Source organism: Trichechus manatus, unplaced genomic scaffold (genome assembly GCF_000243295.1).
Source record: "Trichechus manatus latirostris isolate Lorelei unplaced genomic scaffold, TriManLat1.0 scaffold00136, whole genome shotgun sequence".
Lineage (NCBI taxonomy): Eukaryota > Metazoa > Chordata > Mammalia > Sirenia > Trichechidae > Trichechus > Trichechus manatus.
Genome location: NW_004444072.1, coordinates 5,936,416 through 5,944,951, shown reverse-complemented (window position 1 = coordinate 5,944,951; position 8,536 = coordinate 5,936,416).

The following is an 8,536-nucleotide window of genomic DNA, read 5'->3' as shown; positions in this document are numbered from 1 at the left end:
GGATTGAACTGCATCCCCTTAAAATATGTGTTGGAATCCTAACCCCTATACCTGAGGATATAATCTAGTCTTATGAAATCTAATCACTTTCCATAATGCAATCTACTATAATACAATCAATCAACTGAGATCGTATCAGTGTATGATGGATATTAAACCTAATCACTTCTGAGTTATATGAAGAGCTGTATAGGCACAGAGATACGCAAGCCTGCAGACACAGATGCTACCTGATGACATAGGTGGCAGATGAATCTCCAAGCCCAGCTACTCCAAGTATGCCAACTAGTAGAAGCTGAAATAGGCAAAGAAGGACCTCCTAGAACCACACCCTGAATTCAGACTTCTAGCCTCCTGAACTGTGAGAAAATAAACTTCTCCTCCTTAAAGCCACACACTCACGGTATTTTTGTTACAGCAGCATTAGGAAACTAAGACAGCAGGACATTGAAAATTTAAATTTCATTCCAATAGCAAAGCTGGAAGTGGTTGGGGGTACAAAACCCACAGACTGTTTCCTACATTTGTCAATACCTCCAACCAAAGACTGCTAGGAACACACCTGTAGTTGAAAAAAGTTAGGTTTATTGACTTGGTACAAAAAGGGAGAACACACCTCATGGGGAACTGTGGGATATCTCAGTAAGGGGTATTAAAAAGGACTTATTTTAGGATTTCGGCTTGTGTTAGGTGACATTAGGGAGAGCACAGGAAACAGGGCTTTCTTTTACATTGGATGTTATCAGGAACAGAAGTAATTCTATGACTGGGTATCTTAACATTTCTTACCCAGAAGGTGAAAACAAAGGAGTGAGGTTAAAGCTGTCTTCATTAAAGAAGCAGCAGTCGTGTACATGAGCCAGGATATGGGGATGTTTGGTCATTTTATGGTTTGGATAATATTCATGTTTTTGTCTGTGTTCAAAAACGATTATGAAGTGGTCTTGTTTTTGTCTTGATCCATCACAGTCACAGAGTGGCCTGGTCTGGTGTTGGTGTTTGTATTCAACAGAAGAACATCACGGCCTAGCTGTGTGGGCCAGGCCCGTTCCCAGCCATCAGGGGCTGCTTTTCTCTTTCTCACACTGACAGGATGTGTAAGTGCTTCAGATAAACTTCTGGGAATACTCAGTGTTCAAGACTGGGACTACTTTTAGACAGATGATATCCCAATGTTCATAAGAGATAATGATGTACTAGACAAATTTTCTCAGGAATGATAAAATATGAAGTAGAAAATATTTCAAGAGGTTATTGGGTTCAACTCCTTGCCTTCAGGGATGATTTTCCTACCTTATTTTAAAAGCTCTTCATCAGTGGCATCACTAGGGTTGGTGTCACCCAGCACAGTAACTTATGGGTCCCCCTCCCCTCCCTGGCCCAGAGTGAGCCGGGCTGGCCAGGGAATCCCCCCGGTTGGCAGAGCGACTCCCTAACCTGCCCCCATGCAGGGTGGAACACCACACCACTACAGTACCCACCCCTCCCAGCCCTGCCCCCGGCAACTCCCCACAGCTCCTCCCCTCTCCCATTGGCCAAGGTGGAGACCCTCCTCTCTGCCCAATGGCAGGTGCCATCGCCCAGCCACCACACACCCTAACTGGCAGGTGATGGGGGAGGGTGGTGACGAGTTAGCACACTGAATGACACCAACCCTAGTTACTAGCAGATGACTGGGGAGGTGATGTGATGAGTTCCTGAACTGGGTGATGGGTGACACCAACCTTAGTGATGTCACTGCCTTGGTGGCCCCTCCCCCAGCAGCATACCCACTGCCACCACCACAGACCTTAGGGTCATTTGGTGTCACCCCCTCTGACAATGGCAGGGGTGTGGTCTGGCTCTCCCCATACTTCCCCAGTGACACTGCTCCTCATATAAAACCTCTACAGTTTCTATTGGCCAGTCTATTACTATAATAAAACCAAAAACCAAACCTGTTGCCCAGTGGAGTTAATTCCAACTCAAGGAATCCAAAATCCTCCTTCATTAAAATAGAAGGTGATTTCTTCCTTCCTCCTCTGTGGAGATAGGAGACAACCAGCCAATAACCTCTTCATAATACTTTCAAACATAAAACCTTTGCCTTCTCTTCTCTGGAAAAAGTAGCCTCCCTTCCCAAGGCAGATATTTTACTTCTCTCAAATTGGTCGGCTTCTTTCTATCTCTGCTGCCACCACCTTAGTTTAAGCCTCAATACTGAGTTAAATAATGTCGTTCAAAAATTTATATCCACCTATGAATGCGGCCTTATTTGGAAATAGAGTCTTTGCAGATGTAATCAAGTTAAGATGAGGTCATACTGGATTACAATGAGCTCTAAATCCATTATGATCATTGTCCTTATAAAAACCAAACCCATTGTCATCAAATCACTTCCATCTCATGGAGACCCCATGCGTTACAGAGTAGAACTGCTCCATAGGGTTTTCTTGACAGTAATCTTTACAGAAGCAGATCACCAGGCCTTTCTTCTGGGGTGGAATGGGTGGGTGTGAACTGCCAACCGTTAGATTAGTAGCCAAGAGAAAATGGTTTGTGCCACCCAGGAAGACTTTATAGGAAAAAGGCCTTTAAAAAAAGTATCCTTATAAGAAGATGGAAATTAGGACACAAAGACACAGACACACAGGGACGAGCACCATGTGACAATGGAGGCAGAGACTGGAATGACGCATCTACAAACCAAGCAATGTCAAGGATTATAGGCAACCATCAGAAGCTAGAAAAGGCAAGAAGTAGGGACAGATTACCCAATAAGCAAGGTACACATGAGCTTACTTATGCTTACTAACTAATCCGTAGTCACAATTTCACCTATTTTTCACCACATCAAATGGTGAAAGCCATGTGATATTGTGCACTACAGATTAGTAAATAAACACAAGTAAGCCCATGAGTGCCTTGCTTACTATAAACCCGTGTGTACCCTGCTTGCTGGTTAATCCACCCCTGCAAGGAAGGATGCTTCCCTACGGCCTTTAGAGGAAGCATGGCCCTCCTGTCGATACTTGATTTCAGACTACTAGTCTCCAGAACTGTGAGAGAATAAACTTCTGTTGTTTTAAGCCACCCAGTTAGCAGTACTTTGTTACAGCAGCCCTAGGAAACTACTACAGTCCCGGTCATTTCTTGCCTGGCATACTATAGCAGCTTCCTAACTGGTCTCCTGCATCCATTCTGGCACTGCTCCCCACAATGCTTCCACAATGCTGCCAGGGTGATCTCTGAGCTCATTTCACTCATATGCATTGACTTCCCCCACTGTTTTTAAGGCAAAATCCAAACATCTTAACGGAACCTAACCTTAACAGAAGGCTCTGCCTTACTGGCCTTTGTCTACATCACCAGTTACATTCTGCAACACCAACGCTTCTTTGTACTCCAGCTATACTAAACATCTTTTCATTCTGAGAAACCCATGACTCTTAAACCTCAGGGCCTTAGCACACGTTCCTTCTTCCTGGAATGCTCTTTCCCCTCCCCTCCACCCCCTTTTTACCCAACTATTCAGCCTCCACATGTAAGTTTAAAGATCAGGTCTCCCTATTAGATGCATTTTTAGCATCCTGGCCTTCTTCTACCATGCATCTCAATTATAATTAACTAACTGAGAAATGAATTTCAGGCAGTCCACAAGTTACAAATGAGATCTGTTCCTCAGTGTGTCTAAGAATTTGTAGCTAAGTTGGAACAGGTGTATATGGTTCTTACTTAGCCTTACTGTAACGCAACAAAAGGCTTGAAGACTTTCAATGATTTAAAAGCTGCACGTGCAGCAAGTGAAGGTGATTGTGATGAAGAATTTGTTGTGAGTAGGGGTTGATTCAATCATTTCAAAGTGAGGGCAAATTTACAAAACATTAAAGGGCAAGTACGAGTTGTCCATAAATCGGACATTCATAACCCAGGGACTGCCTGTACTTAATTCATTTGCCTTTATGAGAGCAGTGACTATCTCTGTTTTATTCATCACTGTCCCCTTAGGGCCTATTTAATATAATGACTTTATTGGGTAGGCACTCAATAAATATTTGTTGAAAATTTACCAAAGACATTTAATAATTTATGAGCTAGGCCCTCTTCAATTGCTACACATTATTTTAAAAACTAGAAAAAGCACCGTAAAAGTATTCTAACATTCTGAACATAGCAGTAGGATTTCATCCAGGACCCCACAGGTCGTATTTAGATTAAAATAATAATAATACTTTATAGTATTGCATGATTGACATATTGATTTAACCACCAGCTCATTCCACTAAGATTTGAGGTAAAACAGTAGTTTATCCTATTATTGGCCATAATTCAAGTTATTGTGCCCTAGACCTGAGTTCTGGTAAAGGCCTTAAATTGTGTCACTCCCTAGTCCCTTTGTTAGGATTCTCTACTCTCTTTTAATTATATTAACAATTAAAGTATTATAATCAATATTCTTCATTATCATATTAGGCTCTTTTCACACATAATTAATTTAATCCTCACTATCCCATGGACTAGGAATTATTATCCCCACGGTGAGGGCCACATAACTAGATGAAACCAGAACTCAAATCCAGATCTTCTTTTGCCAAGTCTGTTCCATTACAATAAGCCTGTAGGAATCAGAAGTCTTCCTGGGTGGTGACTGGAGATCTTAATACCCACCTAACTCTGGCAGGCCTCCTTCCTGAGGCTGGACCCTCCTTCCTGTAACCCAGCAGCTAAGCGATGTTCTAATTAGGGATGTGCAGATTCCCTTCCTGGAATCTGACTGCCGATGGATTGCTACCTGGAAGTGCTTGCTGCCATGCCCTGATCACCAGGCCTGACTGCCTTGTCCTGATATCAGCCTGAGCTGGTTCTGTGGTTACCGTAACCTTTGACTATTATGCCTTGTACTGCCTGGCTCTCCGAACCCACACCAGTGTTTGCAGCAGCTCAGGTTCCACTGTACTAGCCACTAGCCCAAATCCAGCTTTTCAAACTTCCAGTAGGCCCCCTAGTAAACATGCTTCCAAAGAGGAAAGAGAGAAAGAGAGAATTACTGTGTGTGCACGTGCTTCTGTGTCTGTATTGGGATGGGGTGGAAAAAGGTATAATATGATTGAAATTCTTGTTAAGAAGATAAAACACACAAATGATACAAATATAAACAACAGACAATACAGTCCAACGTCAAAATGTAGCATTCAAAGAAGACATACTATGTGCAGTCAGGAAGGGAATACATAAATAATGATCGGAGGGATTCTCTAGGAAGGTTCAGAAAAAAAGTGTGACTTGAGTTAGGTCTGGGTGGGTTAGAGATAAGGGGCTAGATTATAAGGGCATTCAATGTGTTAAATATGTGTTTCCTAACTTAAATTATATGTGTGACCCTATCATACATATAAACTACTTGTAATGCTATTAATATTTTTCTTTAAATTACTCACCTCTTCTACTAAAATTTGTCAGAAGAAATTTTAAACCATTACTTTTATATCACTACAAATGCTAGTTGTATTTTTTAATACACATTAGACTCAAAATATAACAAGTAAATTTTTTAAAGTATGTATTCAAGAACCACTTGAAGTCATCTCACATACCAGCGGTGGTATGCTGATCACACCTTGGGAAACACCAACCCAAATACTTGTCAACAGATGCATAGCTGCTCTAGGCAACAATTTCATAAGTTTCTTCTTTTCACCCCCTCCCCAGAACCTTCTCCCTCATCCTCACGCTCATACAATCTTCTTAAAAGAACTTTCTATACTCACTGTCTCCAAATTCCTCTCCTCCCATTTTCTCTTAAAGCCACTCCAATCAGGCTATCGCCCTCTACCACTCTACCACTTGACAGCCAGACACCGCTGCTCATCAGTTTTCTCACGCCTTACTGAACACTCTGGTTTCTTTGCCAAATCCTCCTCCTATGGTCTCCTCAACCTCTTAAAGTTGGCGTGCCCTCATACTTAGTCCTCTTTCCTTCTCTGTCCACACTCACTCCTTTGGTGATGTCCTAAGTCATGTTACCTTAAATACTGTCTATAGGCTGATGACTCCCAGATTTTTATCTCCAGGTCAGATTTCTCTCCTGAACCCAAGTATGCATATGTAACTGCTTACCTGACATTTATACCTGGATATGTGATAAATCTTTCACATTTAACATGATCAAATCTGAACTCCCAATCTTTGGCCCTATCTTACTTGCTTAGTGCTGCTCTAACACAAATACCACAAGTGGGTGACTCTAACAAACAAATTTATTTTCTCACAGTTTAGGGAGCTAGAAATCCAAATTCAGGGCACTGCCTCTAGGGAAAGACTTCCTCTCTTTATCCGCTCTGGGGGAAGGTCCTTGTCTCTTTTTAGCTTCTGTTTCTCAGTTCCCTGGCAATCTTCATGTGGCATCAGTCTTCCTCAGTTTGTCCTTGCTTGCTTCTAGGCTTAAGATGCTCCTTTTATATCTCAAAAGTGATTGGCTTAAGACACACCTTACACTGATAACAGCTTCATCAACATAACAAAGAAATCCTATTCCCAGATGTGATTATATCCATATGTATAGGGGTTAGGATTTACAACACATATTTTTGGGGGACACAATTTAATCTTTAACATTCTACCCTTTGGTCCCCCAAAATTCAGGTCCTTCCCACATACAAAACACATTCAGCCTATCGCATCATTCCAAAAGTCATAAATAAACCCTGAATGCAAGATTTTATCTTTTGAATCATCTAAATCAACTATGAGTGAGAATACAGATATATTCCATTCTAGGGTACAATTCCTTTCCATCAGTTGACCCTTCCAAAGTACAGTAGTGGAACAAACAAAGGATAAACATTTTCATCACAAATAGGAGACATTACTCTATTTGCCTGGAGCAACAAAAAAAGAAAGAGCGCCAGGAATAGGAGCAGGATATGGAATGTGTGGCTAATTGCCTCCATGAACAACTGCCTCTTTTGCCATGAGACTAGAAGAACTGGATGGTGCCTGGGTACCATTACTGAACATTTTGATCAAAGATTCTATAGACGAATCCTGATCAAAGAGAGGCCAAGATGGCTTAGTCAGACATACTATGCCATCCCTCTACAGCAAAGACCTGAGAAACCAAGTAAAACAGATACAGATGATAATCCTGGAACCCTGATCATAAAATGAAAGGATAATCTTAGATTAAGACACAAAACAGCATCACCCAGATACCAACCCAGGTAAAGAAGTCTCAAAAGTAAAATAAAGCTACAAAACTGAAATTCGGGAACCAGAGATACCAATTTGTAAAAAACAACAACTTCTAAACAAAAAGGGGAGAAAAGGGTATAGTTACAGAACTTCCATATGGAGAAGGAGTCAAGGCAATATCAAGAAATAAAAAATTGTTTTAAACTTAGAAAGACAAAGATAGATTTTAGGGTAGCCAGAAAGAAAATTAACAAACCTACCCAACAAAATAAAAAAGAAAATCATAAAGACTCAGTAACACAAACACAAAAACAAAAGCAATGAAGGAAAAAAAAAGAAAATCCACAAACAAAAAGAACTCAGCACAGAAAATTAAGTGGAACCAAGAAACTATTAACATCACTCATATACAAAAAGGCATAACAAAATGACAATACTTATGGATAGTCATACTTATGGATAATCACCACAGTAGCCGCAACAACGGGCTCAAGCATAGCAACAATTGTGAATATGGTGCAAGACCAGGCAGTATTTCGTTCTGTTGTACATACGGTCACTATGAGTGGGAACCGACTCAATGGCATCTAACAACAACAACAATCGACAATCACACTGAATGTAAATGATTTAAATGTACCAGTCAAGAGACAGAAAGTGGAAGAATGGATTAAAAAAACATGACCCAACAATATGTTGCCTATAAGAAACAGAGCTTAGACACAAAGATAAATATAAGCTAAAGACCAAAGAATGGAAAAATATATATCAAGGAAACATAACCAAAAAAAGCAAGAGTGGCAATACTAATCTCTAATAAAATAGACCTTAAGGCAAAACCCAGCATAAGAGATAAGGAAGGGCATTATATAATGATTAAAAGTCAATCCACCCTGAGGACATAACCATATTAAATATTTATGCACCAAATGCAGAGCTCCAAAAATACATAAAACAAACTCTAATAGTACTGAAAAGAGAATAGACAACTCCACAATATTAGTAAGAGATTTTAACACACTACTTTTGATGAAAGACAGAACAACTAGAAAGAAACTCAACAAAGATGCAGAAGATCTAAATAATACAATCAAGCAACTAGACCTCATAGACATATACAGAACACATCACCCAACAGGAGCACAGTCCACATTCTTTTCCAACACACATGGATCATTTTTCAGAATAGACCATCTTTTAGGCCACAAAGCAAGCATCAATAAATTCAAAAACATCAAAATAATACAAAGCATTTTCTCTGATCACAATGCTATAAAATTAGAAATCAGTAACAGGAAGAATAAGGAAAAAAAAATCAAACACATGGAAACTGAATAACACCTTGCTTAAAAACCACCGGGCAATA